The sequence below is a fragment of the Eulemur rufifrons genome, chromosome 30 (genome assembly GCF_041146395.1).
Source record: "Eulemur rufifrons isolate Redbay chromosome 30, OSU_ERuf_1, whole genome shotgun sequence".
Taxonomy (NCBI): domain Eukaryota; kingdom Metazoa; phylum Chordata; class Mammalia; order Primates; family Lemuridae; genus Eulemur; species Eulemur rufifrons.
Window position 1 is genome coordinate 138,054,900 of NC_091012.1, and position 19,220 is coordinate 138,074,119.

General features: G+C 48.1%; 1 protein-coding gene across 5 annotated transcripts in view; it reads right to left on the reverse strand.

Annotated features, from left to right (window-relative positions):
• Positions 1-19,220, reverse strand: part of TBL1X (transducin beta like 1 X-linked) — a 211,927-nt gene that overhangs the window by 115,008 nt on the left and 77,699 nt on the right. For all 5 annotated transcript variants that reach the window (XM_069464267.1, XM_069464270.1, XM_069464266.1 and 2 more), the window contains one exon: positions 12,586-12,659. The gene's annotated coding sequence lies outside the window, so the exon portion shown is untranslated. The remainder of the gene's footprint in view (positions 1-12,585; positions 12,660-19,220) is intronic.

The following is a 19,220-nucleotide window of genomic DNA, read 5'->3' on the forward strand; positions in this document are numbered from 1 at the left end:
CCAGGCTCCACGAGACACTTATCCTCCTCCTTGGAAAGATGGTGAAGTTTCTTGATACATTTATTTAGCAAACGCTGGACCTGATTCTCATAATGCCTCCTCAGGGAACATTCTGCTCCAGCTTCACCTAAATTGCCCTGGAAAGAAATGAAATAAGAGGGGCGGCAGCCTTGAGTCAGCATCTTTCAGGAGAAACCTCGGCGGAATCTAAATGAAAAACGACATGAGACACAGTCGGGGCTCAGCAGACCGGGCGGCCAGGCTCCGCCAGCTCTCCAGGGTCTCTCAGTTGCTCTGCGTGCGGAGCTGTCCTTTGATCAGACCATGTTTCCAACGTCCTTTCAGACTCCCGACGCCTGCCTGCCTGGCCAGTGCAGGCTCTCAGTCCTTTCCGAGGAAACGATCCTTTGGCAGGTAAACCTCGTAGCACTGAGCAAGTGAAAACTAGCCTAGAACAGGGCTTCATGTGTCAGCACTGTGGACATTTGGGTTGGCCACTCTCGGTCGAGCGCAGCTGTCCTGTGCATAGCAGGATCTTCAGCAGCATCCCTGGGCTCCACCCACTAGGTGCCAGGAGCACCCCCCACTTCCCACCGTGACAACCCAAAATGTCTCCAGACATTGCAAGTGTCCCCCCATCAGGAGAATCAGAGCCTTAGAAAGCTCCTTACTGGAGAGCCATGCCCAAACACTGGAACGCTCTGACACACCTGCGGCAAAGTGTAAACTCTTCCTTCTTTTCATTCAGCCTGGTGGGCAAAAAATGGAAAAACAAAGAGACCCCAAGAAAACAATGTGTGGATACGCACGCATGCGCGTTTAACCGGACACACTCAGATGGCTTTCAGGAAGGCAAAATAAAATCATTTAGGAATAATTACAGCGTTAGGCCCCATGAGAAAGGGGTGTGTGAAGTTTTAGTGTAACGATGTGCAATTTCTAGGGACACAGGATGGGTGGTGCCATCACCTTCTTACAGTCCTTGGTCTCCCGAGAGCAGCGACAACCAGAACAGCAGCACTAATGACAGTGGTTCAGGCACATGGATGATTTTAGCTCCCGTCGAAGCCAGGGACACCATTTAAAGATTCCCTTAGTTGTCTCCACCTTCCCCTCTTCCTTCTTCCACTTGCTGTCAGTCACAGTGTTTGAAGAACACCCAAAATCCACCATGGGGTGGGGGGGCTTTGCACTGCATGCTGAAATTAAAAGGCTGGTGTGTTGAGGAGTACAGTTGTAAAATCGCACTCATTCATCCCAGAACCACAGAATGGGCAGTGCTGTCTCCCGCGGGGCCTGGGGAAAACAAAGAATTTTCCTTAGAGTAGACACACGGGGCTCCTGACATCCAACCCGCCAAAGCGGGGATCCCCAAGGGCAGAGGGCGTCCTGTGCTGTGCAGAGGAAAACAACAGCCACATCCTAGCAATTCGCTTCCTGATCACTCCCCGTCAGCCTTTCAAGAAGAAAACAGGGCCTGCTTTCAAATACCTTCTCAGCTCACATAAGGGATCGGACAACCAATCTAATTATTTTGGTTCCACTTTCCAACTCTATCAGTAAGGCACTGATGCAAGAAATGGGAAGATATGTCCCTAAAAGTGCTACAAACAGAACTCCTAGACACCGTGCATGTGCTACCCCACAGTGGGGTGGCCTAAAGATACCATCGCAGCAAATTTAAGATCAGCACTTGTGATGACGCCTTGGAGGGGGTTGCCTGATGCATGGATGGAGGACACACATGAGGCGCGTTTCAGCTCTGCTACAGCGTCTTGCATCACGCTGCTGTGGAGCGAGGCTGTTACAACAAGAGGCTTCAATTCTCTGCTGAAAAGGAATTTATGACACCTCCTGCCCCCCTTCTGTGGTTTTACTTTCCATCTTTGGCACACAGGGTAATCCACACATTCACAGATATTTAGGGAAAAAACAATAAAATTGCCTGCAACCATAAGCAACATAATGCCTATTAGGTCTTTGCTTCAAGAAATTTTAAATTAAATAAGATCCAAATTCCCCTGGGGCTTGGGGCTTGCCAGGGAGCTTATTTTTTGTGAACGATTTCAATTTAACTCCTTGGGTAACTTGTCTTACTAAGTTGCTGACATATCTGTCCTACTTATTTCTATGGTTTTTGCAAATAGGATAAAAACGATTTCCATTTACTAGCGCCATCATGGTTTCCTTTTCATTATTATCATCAATATTATCTGTTTGGCAAGCTGTCCGGGCTTCTTTAGGATGATAAATGCTGCAACAATTTGCAGTACCTTTAAAAGAAATGGCCAATTCCATTCCATTATGCCAGGAGCGTCCGTTCTCCCTGCCAAAGCCGCCCCCGCATCCTGCCACAGGCGACCCATTTGTGATGGAGCACAGGGGACGCTTGTTTGACTGCGGCGCCCAGTTCTACCCAGCGCCATCCACAGAGCTCTACTTCAGCTCCCATCTCTGTGTTCCCTTCTGCCTGCTCCAGCTTGGCGCACTTGGGTTTGCAATTTTAACACCTAACCATGTGTGTGCGTGTGCGAGCGAGTTACTAATTGTGACACTCACAACTTATGCTTCAATATCAGTGACAATGTGAGGGGGATTACTGTTAGCATTTTTAAAGAATTCCTTCCTTCCTTCCTTCCTTCCTTCCTTCCTTCCTTCCTTCCTTCCTTCCGATTACTGTTAGCATTTTTAAAGAATTTTTTTCTTTCTTTCTTTTTTTTTTTTTTTTGAGACAGAGTCTCACTCTTGTCGCCTGCGCTGGAGTGCAGTGGCATCATCATAGCTCACTGCAACCTCAAACTCTTGGGCTCAAGCAATCCTCCTGCCTCAGCCTCCCAAGTAGCTGGGAGTACAGGTGCGTGCCACCACGCCTGGCTAATTTTTTCCATTTCTAGTAGAGATGGGGTCTTGCTCTTGCTCAGGCTGGTCTCAAACTCCTGATCTCAAGCGATCCTCCTGCCTTAGCCTCTCAGAGTGCTAGGATTACAGGCATGAGCCACCACTCCTGGCCAGCATTTTTTAAGAATTTCATCACAGCACTTAACAAGAAGTGGAAGTTCCTTTGCAATTATTTAATTGTTTCTGTTTTGGCAGATAGTGCCAAGACTGGTTTGCAAAACAGGAACTTTGTGAATGCTTTCTAATCATCACGGAGGGTTAAATAAACCTGAAAGCGAGGAGAACACATCCTTGCAGCTTAGCCACCCCCCATTCCTCGTCACCCTCCCATTAGTTGAGCCCACAGCAGTGCCGGTGGACATGTATGATCTACGGTCAGGTGTGCCCAGATTCCATCTGACAGAAAGCTGCAGATGCAAGTTGTTTCTGTCCTTTAACAATAAAGCTACTGGGCCAAGGCACAAAAGACCACTGCTATGTCACCATTTCGACTTAAGATGAACATGAACTCCCTATGGTTGTCCCTATGTAAGTTAGAAAGGCAAGGAGGAGAAGCCCAAGAAGCCACGTGCAAGTGGGAAGCCTGGCCTTGGCACTGCCCAGGGGTCGAGCCCATGTTCAGGCTGCATCTCTTCATTTATCAAACTGGGTCTGCAGCTGTCCGCGTCGTATCTCAGGGCCATGCCAGCCTTGTGAATACAAAGCAGGGTTTCTTAGCTGCAGCACATTTGGGGCTGGGCAGTTCTCTGTAACGTGGGACGTCCATGCGCCGTGGGACGCTGGGCAGCATCCCTGGCTTCTGCCCACCAGATGCCACGAGCACCCTCCCCCACTGTGAATGCCAGACATCGTCAGATGTCCCAGGGCGTGAGCAGAGAGGATGCAAAATCACCTCCTTTGAGAGCCACTCTTTTCTCAAGGGATTAGGTCTCCCCTGGTTTCCCTCGGTCCACCGAAATACAGTCCCGGTTAGCCTGGCTCTCTGACCGGCTCCCTGCATCTCGCGCCAGCATGCTGGAACTCACTGCGCTCACCCACCAAGCACGGCTGCTGATCTGTCTGCTCTGTCCACTGTGGGCAGCCGCTGTTTACATCTTAAAGCAAAATGAAATAAAATTCACAATTCAGTGCCTTAGTCACACTGGCCACAAGTCAGGTGCTCACGAGCTCTGTGTGTGTGTGGCCGGCGGGTACTGGCCTGGACCACGCAGATATGAACAGCTCCCTCTCCACAGGGTGGTCCCCCGGGGCTGCCACTCCAGGTCACCCAAGACGTTCCAGACTGTTGTAAGGGCACCAACACTTCTCTAAGACCGCTCAAAAAGACTACCTGGTGGGCAAATTTAAATGAATCTCAGCCACAACTGACATTCTAGGCTTGAGAAAATAAGGATAACTCTTTTTTTTTTTTTAATGGAGTACTTTTCAAAGATTGAAAGAACTGCATTTTCTACAAACTGACCACTCAATCTTGGACAAGCTTATAATTTTAAAAACTGTAATTAAAAAAAAAAAAAAACAGGAAGTCAAGAGAGAAGGCATTCACCCCAAATTTACATGCAATTAATGAAAAAGTACAAACCTGGAAAATAGTGAGATCAGTCTAAAATTATGGACTTGGGGAAAAGGAAGATGGTTGATGCAGACTCCAATTATGCATCCCAGAAAGATATCTGGAGCCGTCTCAATGATCTGCTTCGTCTCGTCATACAATCCAGTCTCTTCTGATGGGTGTGGTGCCCAGTTTGTATTCTGGAGTTGTCCGGGTCTATATGTAAGCCTGTCCCCAGACGTTGCACCACCTACAACAGTCCTGGCATCTGCCCAAATAAACACATAGACGCGGCACACAGAATAGCACCCTGAAGCCCGGATTCTGCAGAGCATGTTCACGTGCCCTTGCTTATCCCATCCCACTCAGCTACCTTCTAAACAGTGAGACACCTTCTGACTCAACCCACCACCTTCCAACATGAGTACCTCTGCCATGCTACATTTTGGAAGGAATGGACAAAAGAAAAGATTAAAACACACTTAAAACTATAATTTACTCAAAATCCTTAACTGAAAAGAAAAAAAAAAAAAAAAAAGAAACGCGCACTCTTGTTTAAAAATCCTTTCAATATTATTTTGATAGCCAACAGTTCCTGGGGTCATCTTAACCGATCAGTATTCATTTTACTTATATTGATCTTTGGAAAGACCATCTGCTTCCTCCTCCCTATTAAAGGTAAGATATGCCCACGTTGACAATAGATTTTTTCTGGGATTGGCAAAAAAAAAAAAAAAAAGGCACCAAACTCATAAATATTGATCTTCTAAAAGAATGACAGCTTAAGCTACATAGTGTTATAGTATTTACGTAAATAAAGTCACACTTCATCGTTCCCGGCCCAACTAAATACAGTACACAGCTAATCTGTTTTTAACTCCACAAAACATTTCTCTGATGGAAGTTAGTCAATCCTATAATAAGTGTTTCGCAAAAAATGACTTTGCATACATCCACACAAAAACGAGTCCTCGTATGTTCACAGCAGCGTTATTCAATAGTCAAAGGGTGGAAACAACCCAACTGTGCGCCCGCTGAGGAATGCATCGACAAAACACAGTCCAGTCACGACGGAATGGCACTATTTGGCCATGGAAGCAAGGAGGCACTGACGCAGGCTACAACACGGGTGAACCTGGGAAACACGCTGCCCAGTGAAAGAACTAGGACACAAAAGACCCACACATTGTTCGATGCGTTTATATGAAATGTCCAGAATAGACAAATCTATACAGGCACAACGTCAACTGCTGGTCGCTCGGGGCTGGGGCCAGGAGGGAAGCATGGGAGTGACTGCCAGTGGGCACAGGGCTTCTTTTTGGTGTACTAAAATTATTCTGAGCTTAGATTGTGGTAACGGTTGCATAACTCTGCGAATATAATAAAAACCATTGAACTGTACACTTTCGGTGGAGGACTTCGATGGTACGTGAATTATAACTCAATAAAGCTGTTTAGAAAATGGCTCAATGACTTCATGCTATTCGACATGATCAAGCACAGGACAGTTGTGCTCTGGGAAAGAGAAGTGGTGAGAGTGGGGGGTATCACCTGTCCCCCAGGACCGACAGAAGCTCCCTCAGGCAGGGCCACGATTGGGGAACATTTTCAAGATGTGTCTACACATTCCACACAGTGCACTTCTTTCTTGCTGGTGAAAAAGGGCCATACAGGGGCATAAAGTCCCTTCCAGCAGAGGTTCTGGGAGGCAGCCATCAGCCAGAGCCGCCCAGATCAAACACGCATCAGGGAAAGTCTGTGGCGCGCTCTGACCTCCTGGCTGAACTCACCAGACAATCTGGGCATTCGTCAGTGACTCAAAATGCATCGATTTAATCACCATTTTCAGAATCCCTGCATGGCCCGATGCAGCCCACTTCCTGGTGCACACGCCACACCCCTTCTCCCAAGTCGTGAAGACGGCACTGAATGTGGTGGGCTGCATTTCGTAAGACGCCTGGCAGGGCGGGAATCCCCTCTCCCCTGGCCCCCGACCTGGCTGACACAGGGGTTGGGGCCACCCTCAGCCTCCAGAGACTAAACAGAGCCACGCACCTGCTTTTGCCACTGGGACCCCCAAAGCGTCCTTGGGACACAAAGTCCCCTGGCCATGCACACCCGGCTGTCCATACACATCCCCCTGGACTCTCCCCGTGAAGAGGCTCTCAAAGGGAGCCTGGCGCGACCCTGTGGTCCCATGGCATTAGGACCAAACCAGATAAGGCCCATGGCAAGAAACACTCCCTGACGCAGTGAGGGATTTTGTGGCAAATGGGGTCGTGCCAGCTCTTGCCTGCCACTGTCCAGAATGTCTTTATTCACAGCTGAACAACTTGCCACGGCTGCAGAGTATAGAGATTTCAAGAGCCAGAAAGCCGTCTGTTCCCTGCTTATCCGAATTTCATACAAGATTAATATTCTACCTGCATTTGCTGACCAAGACAAATTGCTGCAGAGTACAAAATGACAACGTTTCATGTAAATAAACCCTGTGAAAAGAAGCCATGTGAAAAGGTGACATTTGAAACTAAAATTTGGTGTTTTAGAGAAATGTAGATTTTGTAAACCAAACACTGTGCGGTCACATAGGGGAAAAAATGTCTTAAAGGTGGATATAAAAAATATTAAAGGTCAGTCAACAACCTGCTCTTCATCACTGTCAAATGCAGTGTATCTAACAGGAAGGTTTTTAAGAAAAACATGAAAGCACCCAATAATGTAATTAATTTAAAAGGAAACTATAAAATTAAAATTTGAATCATACTTAATCAGCAATGCAAAATAAAGATTAGATGCACCCTAGTGTGCCAGAAAACCCTCCTGCTGTGAGGATTCGCCTTACAAATAAAGATTTTTCTTTAAGTTTGCATGAAAAGTAAAGATAGCTATAATGCAAAAGGCAGTGTGCATTTTAAAGGACTCAAAAATACCAACAGAGCACTGTGAGATAATGTGTATTGCTAAAGGTAATGGAGATTCTGTAACCGGTTTTTAATTATTTCAACAAGCTCGCTTCAAGCTCCACACTCGCCTCCTATACATTTTCCATTCCCAACTAAAAATCAAATCACATCTTTGCTATGGCAACCCTAGCAAACTAATATCCTGCTCTAACCGCAGCACCTGCATCCAGGAGGCATTTATTATCTGCTGAACAAATGAACAGATAATTCAATATCACTTCTGTTGTCCTACTTTGCACCAAATGTCAGCGAACTCCATCTTGATCATTCCATGTAAATAAAGTTATAAACTCATCTGAGTAGAAAGATCCCCTTGGTAAGCAAACAGCAGTTGCTTTGGGATGAAGTACTGTGACAACATGCTGAAACAAACTCAGATCCAAATATAGAGCAGTGATTTTTGTAGACGATGTTTAAGTTACAGACACCACATTTCAGAATCATCATCAAGAATCTTTTCACATAAAGATCCAACTTCATCACGCTGATTGCGGAGCGTCTCCAAAGTTTATATACACGGAGCGAAAGTTTATGCTTTTGCAGGAAAGTAAAGTTACAAGGAGTGAAAAGAGGAAAGCCAATTCCAGGACAGAGTGAAGGCTGGTGGGGAACTGTCACACGTCTTTGTTACAGAGCGTCGTGGCTGGAAAGTGAGCTCCCGTGAGAGATCACAGTGGGAAGTGGGCTGGCATGCCCTGGGACACTTCCACGGCTGTTGTTGCACCTCCTCTACTCTTTCCTTTGCAAGTTGCAGGGATCGGAAAGGCAGGTGGGGTGAGTGTGTGCGCACCCTGATCTCAGAAGAAGAGCAGCTCCTGACACAGCAGAGAGCTGTGGACAGGGCACAGGAGGACGTTTACGAGGAAAGCTCTGGTGTTTTCTGTGTGGATACAACGTGATTGCACCACACACCACCTGGAATCACTTTCTATGTCTAAAGAGTAGTCATGAGCCAGACATAAGGAACCCTACTTCAAAATAATTTTTTGTAAACAACCCAACTGCGCATCGATGGATGGCAGGATAAACAAACTGTGGCCTATACAAACAAGGGATTATTATTCAGCCTTAAAAAGGAAGAAAATTCTGTCCCATGCTACAACACGGATAAACCTTGAGGTCATTATGTCAAGTGAAGGAAGCCAGTCACGAAAGGACAAGCCTGTAGCATTCCACTCCCATGAGGTGTCCAGAGTCGTCAGATTCGCAGAGACAGAAAGCAGAGGTGCCAGGGGCTGAAGAGAGAAGGGGCGGGGGAATTTGAGTTTACCGGGACAGAATTTCAGGTGGGGAAGAGGACAACGGTTCTGGAGACGGGTGGTGGAGGTGGCTGCACAACAGTGTGAATGGACCGAATGCCACCGGGCTGTATGACTGAACTCTGTAAGATGGTAAATTTTATGCATATTTTATCACAACAGTAATAGTTCTTTTTATACCTGGACTTACGTAAAGGCCAAGATCTTTTAGTTACAGTCTTTTCCTCGGGAACTATTTTCACATGGGAGGTTCCATTAAAAAATTACTAATTGTGCACATGGATGTCTTAAGATGGGAAATTTGGAGAATTGCATAATTATTCTAAATAATTAGATTCAGAACTACCAGCTAGGAAAAAGATCAAATTGTGCAGATTATTTTCCTTTTTAATAGACTATAAATGAAGTTAAATTAAACTGATTCCTATGATACACGCTCCCTTGCCAAAAATATATTTTCTTAATACAAAGAAAAACACGACTTAGGTGGATAAGGTCAGGTCTATATCTGTTATGGACTGGAGTGTGTAACTCCCCAAGATTTGAAGCCCTAAGTCCTAAGGTGACTTTATTTGGACACAGGGCCTTTAGGAAAGTAATTAGGGTTAAATGAGCTCATAGGTGGGGCCCTAGTCTGATAAGACCGGCAGCCTTAGAAGAGGAAGGGACACAGAGCATAGGCGCCCTCCCAACCAGGCGCAGAAGAAAGGCCATGTGAGGACAGTGACAAGGCAGCGTCTGCACGCCAGTAAGACAGGCCTCACCAGAAACTCAATTTCCTGGCACCTTGATCTTGGACTTCCAGCCTCCAGAATAGTGAGAAAACAAATTTCTATTGTTTAAGCCACCCACCTATGCTATTTTGTTACGGCAGCCCGGGGAGACTAATACAGGATCCTTATTGTTTTCCAAACATGTAGTTACATACTTGAGTTCAAGAGTCACTTTAAGGGGATCCAAACGTGTATAAGTGCTTACCTCAGTGCTTCGTACCCAAGTCGATAAACTGCTGCGAAAGGAGACGGAGGGCAATATTCTGTGAACACAAAGCTCTCTGCCGTGTCCCACACCAGCCAGCCCTGTCGCCACTGACATCTGGGGCCAGGGCACCCTGGGGTGGGGTGGAGGGCGCTGAGCAGTGTCCCCGGCCTCCACCCTCTCAATGCCAGCATCTCACACACACAGCCCCCGGCCGCGGCAAGCAAAAACGTCTCCAGACATGGCCACATGTCCCCTGGGTGGGGAAAACTGCCCCCCAGAAGAGAACCACTGTCCTCAACTGAAAAAGAGGTACTTGGGAACTGTCCTTGTTTATAAAGAAAACAAAAAGGAAACACTAAGAAAAATAACATCTTCTGATTTGGGATGAGAGGCAGAATAAAGGAACATGTCGGAAACAGAAGAATTCTTCATTTTCAGACCCCTTCAAGGCCATTTTATTAATACAACCAGAATCTAGAGCCGATTTCAAGAATTTACTATTTTAATTAACGTCCATTCGGTTCAAATTCCGTCAGGAAGAAATCCGCTGGGCTTGCCATCCACTAGCCGGGGCGGCAATCTGCCTCGCAGGAAGGGTCTGGTGGGCTCAGAGGAAAGGAGTGTGCCCAGCTTTGCTGGAGAAAGCAGGTGTCCAGGTAGCGCGGGCAGTGTGTGCCGCACCGCGCGTGTGTTCTGGTGACGTGAGCGAGCCAGAGGACAAATGCTGTTCCAGAGAAACGGACACTGTGCAAATGAGAACCACAGACTGGAAGGGAAGAGAAAGGAGTGGAAAAGGCTGATCAAACGGCACTTCATCAGGGACTTTTCATCAGCCAGGGACCACAGAACGCATTGTTCTGTCGGCTCGCGAACCTCGACATCAGCGAGCCATGCTTCCAAGGGTGCCTAGGAAGCCATAGGGTTTCGGCAAGATAGGTTAGCAGCGCACTCCACCCCATGCAGGGCCTGCCCAGTAACCTCTCTGGGGCACCACCCTTACCAACGGAGCAGGGAAAACGCCACCAGAGACCCCATTGTGTCCTTACGGGGATTTCCAGTTCTCATTCATTCCACCTCCAGTTCTCATTCATTCCACCGGGAAAGTCCGAGGCTGCAGGGCACCCCTTCCCTTTAGGTCATGGCTCGCTTTGATGACAACTGCCTGGATTGGTTGTGCCCCTCTTGGGTTTTATGGACAAAAGAGAATGGGCGAGAACTGGCCACCCATCCCCATCACTTAGACCTCAGAAAGGACAGTAATCAGAGTCACAGAGACCAGCAGAAGGCAAACGCCCAGGGGACACAACACACACACAACACCTCCCACAAACAGGAGGAAGCCCGGAGGCAATGAGTGGGGCCCTTGGGGTCAAGATACCCTCCCCCACCCCGGAAACCTTCCACCCACTTCTAGGCTGTTAACAGGGAGCGGGCAGGGGAAAGGGGACTGGGAGGGTGACAGGGAACATGCACTGACTCGGCCGCTGCAATGTGCTGGTGAATACACTATGAGGTTCGGCCCAACCGCCCCATCATACAGGAGACAGAGGCTCAGAGGATTTAACCCACTTCCCAGAAGTCCCAGAGGGCCTGGGTGACCAGAGCGGACATGAAGGGAGAGCTGTCTGACTTGTCCCCGGCCCTGGTGATTCCCAGGCACACACCAAGTTGAATTTATGTGACAGTGGTGCTGGAACAAAGGGAGCTCCAACCTGCACTGCTTCATGAGCAGCTAACCCCACCCCACAGGGACTCCCTGCAGGCAGCTCCTGGGGACAGTGTGGAGACACACCCAGTCTCTAGGGAGGGCCACCAGGCAGTGCTACCTGCCTGAAGGCTTCTGGGGTTTGGCTTGTACCCTTCCGAAAGCTCCAGGGCTCCCGATGTCCCAGCTGGGGCAGGGGCATTCCTTAACTCGACTCATCTTCCCGGCAAGCACAGCAGCTCTGAGAAGGACAACAGCCCTGTCCTTCTGCAGAGTGTTCCTTTTTGCTCCCCCATCACTGAGGTCCGAGAAACGAATGGAACCCCAGCAGATGGGCCACTGGGACCTCTGGCTGCAGTCTGCTGGGCTGGAACCCTCCCTCGGGGGCAGGAGGGGCTGAGAGCACAGCTGGGGCAGCCCCCCAAGCCCCAGCTCGCCGGGCTGCAGGGGGAAGGAAAGAGGACCACAGCAGTGGCAGGCTCGCACCCAAACCCGCGCCCAATGTTTACATCAGCTGTACCTGTAACAGCCCCACACGGGAAACCACCCAAACGCCCTTCAGCAAGCGCATGGATGAATGAACCCTGGTACATCTGTGTCACGGAATACTACTCAGCAATCAAAAGGAATGAGCCATCCACACACACAACTCAGAGCTCACACCCACACCACAGCACGTGCAGCCCCGTCAGGGGGACACACACACGCCACGGCCCGTACAGCACCCATGCATGCCCTATAATGCGTTGTCTAAACAAACAAACAAAAAGGGCAAACATATCTCTGTATACTCCGCAAGGCTCCAGAAGTAACAGATCTTTCACACGAAATGGTCTGAAAAGGATGCTCTTGATTCAGGGAGCACGGACCGCACTGTAACGTGGGTGAAACAAAACAAGCACCTCAAATGTGTATCGGAAAAAAGATCAGAAACTATGTTTCAACTCAAAAGCACACACATCTTAATAACAGTCTCCATTTTTCTTTCTCAAAATTCTTATCTGACTTTCAGAAGCTACATAAGACAGTTTGCTATGAAGCGTTAATAACGATACTCAGCATTTTCCTCTGCTAGCACAATCACCTATTACCAGAAATCTTGAGAAATCACTGTTTCCGGTACACAAAGCCAATACGGTCTTACTTATTTTTTAAGCACAGAAAGGATGAAGCCATTGACAGTTAATTCATCATGCAGTAAGAAATCCACTTCACAATGTCACTTACTCAGAGCCAAAGGCAGGCAGATCCCTTCTTCTTTTGAGGGTTTAGTTTCCGGCCTCTCTTCTACCTTCAATTACCTGTTAATGAAAAATACCCCAAGTTAAGGCAAAAACATCAATGAACACCTCCTGAGGTATATTCACAGTCGCTCCCAACAGGGCAGATGTCTGAATTAGTGAGCAACACTACCAAGCTGTGTTAACGACGCGACGCGTCAGATGGCAGACAGCCACCCCTGGAGAATTTAAGGCATAAGCCTCTGTTTACAGCACGCAGTGAGACGCTTCGCACCAACCTGCTCACAACTCACTGTTATCTCAGAGCTGATCGTGATCACAACATTGCCAGGCAATTTCAATAGCTGAAAAATCTACTCTAACGACAGGCACAGTGTTCTCTACCGTCCTAAAGCACACGAAATGAAAATACAGGTATTTCTAGTGTCAATACAACCCAACAAATTTTCACCAATGAGAACCACGTGCTGGGTCTTGCGGAAGACGGAAGTGCCGTGGAACTCGGCAAGGGCAGGGCAGAGAAGATCAGCTAGCACACAAATGCACGAGAGAACCTGAGAAGACAGAAATCTCGGGGGTCACACCGGGCGGTGGAACAGACGGTGACCCGGAGATGGGGAGTTTACTTTATGTGGGGGCCCGGGTGGAGCTGTCTAAGGAAGGGGCCCTTGAATGGGGCAAGAGAGGCCGGGCTGCGGACACAACAGGTGCAAATGTCCCGTGGCAGGAATGAACTGGGTCTGAGGGAGGGAGGCCCAGGCAGGACAGCAGAAGAAAGGGGTGGCAGGTCCCAGGTCCCAGAGGACTCCGCAGCCATCGAAAGGAGTCAGATCCTATGCACGTCAAACCATACCCCCGTCAGCTCACTTCACTAAAAAAGAAAATCCGATCACCCTTCCACTTACAAAGCCCACAGGGGCTTCCCACTGCATCTGCAGCAGACCCAGCAAGGCTTTTGCTCAGTGGAGACACAACCGCACACAGCAGAGGGGAGATGGACAGACGTGCACAGGGCCCTGTGGGGCTCAGTGAGAGCAAGGGGAGCCGAGGATGACAGGGTCGGGGACAGCCAAGGAGGGCTCCCAAGTTTGGGGAGAGGGCAGCAACTCGGAAAGTGGCACCGGGCTCTGGGATGCAGGAAGGCTGAGGAGATGCCTGTGTGTACGTTAACTCTGAAATGCCCATTCGACCTCACAGGGGAGTGTCAACTGGACAAGCAGACAAGCATGGGTCACATTTACCGAGGTACGCCTGGGGTGGTCTTCGGGTAACCGCCGTCTTCAAAGCTGCGGCCCGCGTGGGAGCACCTACAGCAGGTCTCTCGACCTCCACAGCCCTGACGCTGTTGACCGGACCGTTCTCAGGGACGGGGGGCTGTCCCGCACACCTTAGGATGTCGTGCAGCAACCCTAGGCGCTGCCCACTCAATGCCAGTAGCCCTTGCCTCTCCAGCTGTGACAACCAAAACCATCCCCAGGAGGGCACAGCCCCCCTGTTGGGAACCACCGGTCTAAAGCTATAAACCGAGGACCAAACGCCGACAGGAAGAGGAGCCGGCCAAGGAGAGAGAAGGCGTGTCTGCAAGGCAGGAGGAAATCCACAATGGTGCCACGTCCCTGGCTTCTGGTGACAGACGTCACTCAAAAAGGACCGAGTACTGACCACTGGAGCATGCCAAGATGGAAAGAGCTTGTGTCCTGGACCAGGACAAAGGCCGCCTGGAGAGACATGCCAATGACAACAGTGACTGTAATCCCTACAGCGACCCCCGCTGACAACGGACCAGGGAGCGGAGGTGCAGAGGCTATTCCTGAACCACGCAGGCACATTCCCCACGTGGGCTTCCTGCAGGCTCAGGTCTAACTGACCTGAGTGCCTTGTACAGAACGGCAACAAAATGTGCATCTGCTCTGCACATTTTCATTGATGAGAATCATGTTTTCCTCTCTGTGGGTTCTGGTCTGAGTGGAGGAAACCTCCAGGGGCTTCATGGAGGAGGTGGTGTTCGAGTTGGCCCGAGAACTCGGGTGACAAAAAGAGAAAGGGGCCGTAATTTGAGTGGTGTTAAAAGGCAATAGAAGGGGACAAGCCAGAGGCACTGAGGTTTCTGAAAATGTGGGGTGATGCTCTCACAGTGCTCAGGAGAGGACGCAGGTGGCAGGGTACCTGACGGGTGAGCGGTGCCCTGTCCAGCTGAGGAAAGAAGGGGCTTCCTGGGCAAGACAGCTCTGCAGATGGCACAACCCCAAAATACTGACAACCCACGTGGGTAGGAAGCCAAGGGCTCCCTAGCTGGGCCACACATGAACCCTTCATCTACTGAACCCGGGGGGGGGGGGGGGGCGGTGTGGAAGCCAACCCTGGGGGAGGGGACAGGGCAGTTAGGATGCAGGGACTCAGACAGGGAGCTCTGCACCTGACCGGTAGGGACCAATTTCATTCTTTTGGCCACTGGTTTAAGAGCAGCTGCGGCAGCTGCACCTGCCGGCGCCACAGCCGCCCTGGTGACAAGAGTCAGCCCAGAGCTTTCCTCTCGGAGGAGCTCCTGCACCCCCTAAGCCCCCACCCAGCCTGGGTCATCAGGAATTGGGGTAAAGGAGCACCTCATGGAACGACCACAGGGACTACACCTCCTGCCTCTCCCCTCTTTTATGTATTCTGCAAGCTCACCAAGGGTGCACAGCCCTGGCAGGTGACACTTGGAACTTCTAACAGTGAGAAAATCCTGACTAACTCTCGCGCACTGCCAGGTGCCTGGGCCGTTCCCCTGTCCGTTCCATCAGCCTTCTCCAGCATGACTGGGCGTATGCGTATGCGTTACGTTAGAAAGGAAAAGAGGAAAAGAAGGAGGAGGAGGAAGGAGGGGGGAAGAGGAGGAGGAGGAAGAGGAGGAAGGAAGAAGAAGAAGAAAGGAGGAGGAGGAGGAAGGAGCAACGAAGAGGAAGGAGGAGGAGGAGAGAGGCACAGGCCCCATTCTGCTCTTAATAAATTGTAAGAAACCCTCTCTGGACCAGAGTTTCCTCAGCTGTGAAACAAGGGTTTTAAATTATTTATAAGGTTTCATCCACATCAAAAAATGTGAGGGGCCATTTTCCCGTTGACTTCCTTTGTCAACTCCAGGAGAAAACGCTTACAAAGAACTTAACTAAGAACTTGCAAAAGAATCACAGGGTGGGGGAGGAGGAGGATCTGTGTGCGTGTGTGTCCCAGCCAGCAGCACTGGGACACATCCAAGGAGTGCAATTTTTTTGCCATAATGATTAACATTTCAACTCCAGAGAAATTCAAGTTGTACCGTGATAACAACAACGTGAAAAATCTAAAAAATGTTTTCAGAAGCCACTAAGCATGACAGAGAATCTGCAGCCTCCCCGATTCCTTTTTTTTTTTTTTTAAGCAAGCCCTGACTGTACTGAGGCCAAGGGCCAGGTGCTAACTCACATGGCACTGACGCAAGCATCAGGGACGCTACAGTGCCAGAGGATTCTGAACCACTTCATTTGCCATGGGGTTCAAGTTCTAAGTCATGAAGCTCTTATTTCCTGTATTATCAACATCGAACAGCATTTGTGTATATTAAGAAGATTTATTCAACAACAGATTTTAAAATCCTTCAAATCGGTGGTTCTCAAACAGGTGATTCTGCCTCCAGGGGACACCGGGCAAAGTCTGGAGACATTTTCAGCTGTCTGGACTGCGGGAGGAGTGGCACTGGCGTCTAGAGGGTAGAGCTCAGGGATGCTGCTGAACATCCTACAATGCACAGGACATGCCCTCTTAACAAAGAATTATTTGACCCAAATGTCAACATTGCCAAGGTAGAGAGAGCCTGCTGTAAACTATGCTAAAATTTCTGTAATTTTACACAGGGACCTTTTAGAATGGTTATCCACAAGAAACGTTCCTCTGTGCATATGGATGGGTTTTATTATTATTACCCCCAAAACATAAAGAGGGAAGCTATAAAAGTACGTCACAAAACAGTAACATGTATTATAATGGAAGCAAGCATTAAAAACAAACAAACAAAAAAAAACCCTAAAACAAACAAGACAACTAATGGCATGCTTTGGTAAGAAATGCTAATTCTAGGCTGGGGCGTAGTGGCTTGCACCTGTAATCCTAGCACTTTGGGAGGTCAAGGTGGAAGATCATTTGAGGCCAGGAGTTTGAGACCAGCTTGGGCAACACAGTGAAACCCCGTCTCTACTAAAAATAAGAAAAATCAGCCGGGCCCAGGAGTTCAAGGCTGCAGTGAGCTCACAGGGCATTCTCCATGCATGCACGCGTACATCCCTTCACTCCATAAATGCCACGAATGTAATAAATCGTTGTCCAGGCACTCTGGTGACAATGACCTAGGTGGAAAATAGAACAAAACCAAACTGCAAAAGTTCTATCTACCTGCTCCAAAGCACACAAGCCTAGTGTTCCATCTAAATTACCGGGAATCAGTTTTCATTAAAGCTTAGTGCCTAGAATACAACATACAGCAGGCATGTAATAGGTGTGTACATAAAACAAACACAGGGCAGCATTAAAACCAAAAGAAGGTCACTAATGTTTCTTTAACGAACTTTGAAGAAAGACATACTAGTGCTATATGTACAGGGAAATAAATGCTCAGGGGAAATTGTTCATTTTCGTTTCAAGGATCAATGGAGAAACATATTTTCTTAGTCTACTCCAGATAAGTCATTTAATATCCATTAGTTTCCACAAAATATGAAATTTTATTATGCGTGTAGGTTTTACAAGTTCCGTGTAAAATTATGAGCTATTCAAGTAAGGAGGGAAAAACACACACCAACGATTTCCTCTTTAATGTCTGTGAGTCTTAATAACAAATATTTCATACTTGCACCACCGGCAAAATCAATACTTTGAAACAAAACACAAACCCACGGGAAACTTTAATAAGCTATCAGTCACATAATATTTGTTTCTAGGTATTTATTATTATTTAAATTACAATGATAGATTAAATTTTATTTAGTGGTTGAAACTAATCTTTAGTGAGAGAAAAAGAATCCCATTTAAAGATGATATATAAGAGTGTTAGGATAATATGATGTTGCAAATTCAGCAAACTGCCAATCAACAGCAATTCAAATCTCTTCCCACAGATACAACTCCAAATTTTATAAAGGTAATCATCACATAAACTAATCAGGGTTTTGTTTAGAGGTGGCATAGTGCATCACAAAGTAGAAGAGAATCCTAATTAATCTTTCCCTCATCTCCCAAAGCACTGTCTCCACATTTTGTAATGAGCACTAAGCTCAATTTTGAATGTAATTGTCAAGCACTTTATTTATTCACTGGAATTATGATAAAAGTTGCTCAACACCATATGGTCCTGGTATTCAGGTTTCAGTTTCTACCATTCGCGAAACACATCTGATTCCCTCCTCACCTGGAAAGGTCAATTGTGCTGTCTTCAGTTTCATTTAACAAAACATCCAGCAAATCCCTTTTGGAAAGCAATTAAATACGATGACAATTTCCCTCTGCCAGTCACCAAATTCGACTATTCATTTACATAAGTACCTCAAAACCTAGGACACCAATCTCTACAGGAAGAAAAAAAAAAGTATCAGCCAACTCAAGAACTGGGCATTAAAGTGTGCACACGCGCACACACACGCACACACACACACACACACGCACACACACACACACGCACACACACATTCCCATTCACAAACCAAACTGCTGCTTCCGTTGCCACCTCCGTACCGAGGACATCAGGAAGAGGTGCTACTGGCACTTCCTATGTACCAATTTCACAAGGCTTCTCTTTCACCCCAAAGAACATGTTTCTATGCTCATCACAGCAGAAGGGATTAGAACTTGAAGAGAATTCATTTTGAAAACAGATGTCTAAAGGGAATGACAACTCAACTAATCACACACCCTGTTCAAGATGGCACACAGGGCTTTCTGTCATTCAACCCGGAGGTGGCTCCTCTGGCCTTGGTACCTGTGTCTTTGTCGCAGTAAAGTCCCCTCATGCTCTTCCCTGCAACCTGGCTGGATTGTGGGAAACAGTTCCCCAATTCTCTCCTTCCTCGTTACCTTCCTTAACAAAACCACCACCACCACCCAACACTCCTACAAATACGGGAGTTTCACTGTAAGAAACTATCACGCCCGTGTAAGGCAGAGATCCAAACTACCCAACTTTCTGATTCTTACCCCTTTGGAAATGAGTGCCTTCAGGATGACTTTTAAGCCCCAGCCTTTTCCAAAAGCGGAAACTGTTTAAAAGGGGGTGGGCAGATGGGGAGGTGGGAGCCATTGGGAATTCTGCTCTAGCTCACACTGAGGGTCATCCTGGCCCCAAGCCTTCAGACCAGTGTCCTCAACTGGGGAATGACTGTGCTCCTACCAAGAGACATTTTGGCAGTGCCTGGAGACATTTCAGGCTGCCACAGCTGGGGGTGGGAAACGTTCCTGGCACCCTCCAATGGCCGCTTCAGTAAGAACAACGCAATTCTACAGGAGGTGTGCATGTCACTTTGGGTGCCGGACTCAGAGGACCCTGTTGTGCAGGTGTCATCTAAGGACAAGAGGAGGCGAGAGGGCTTTTCCATGGCAAACAAGCCCTGGCAAGTCAGC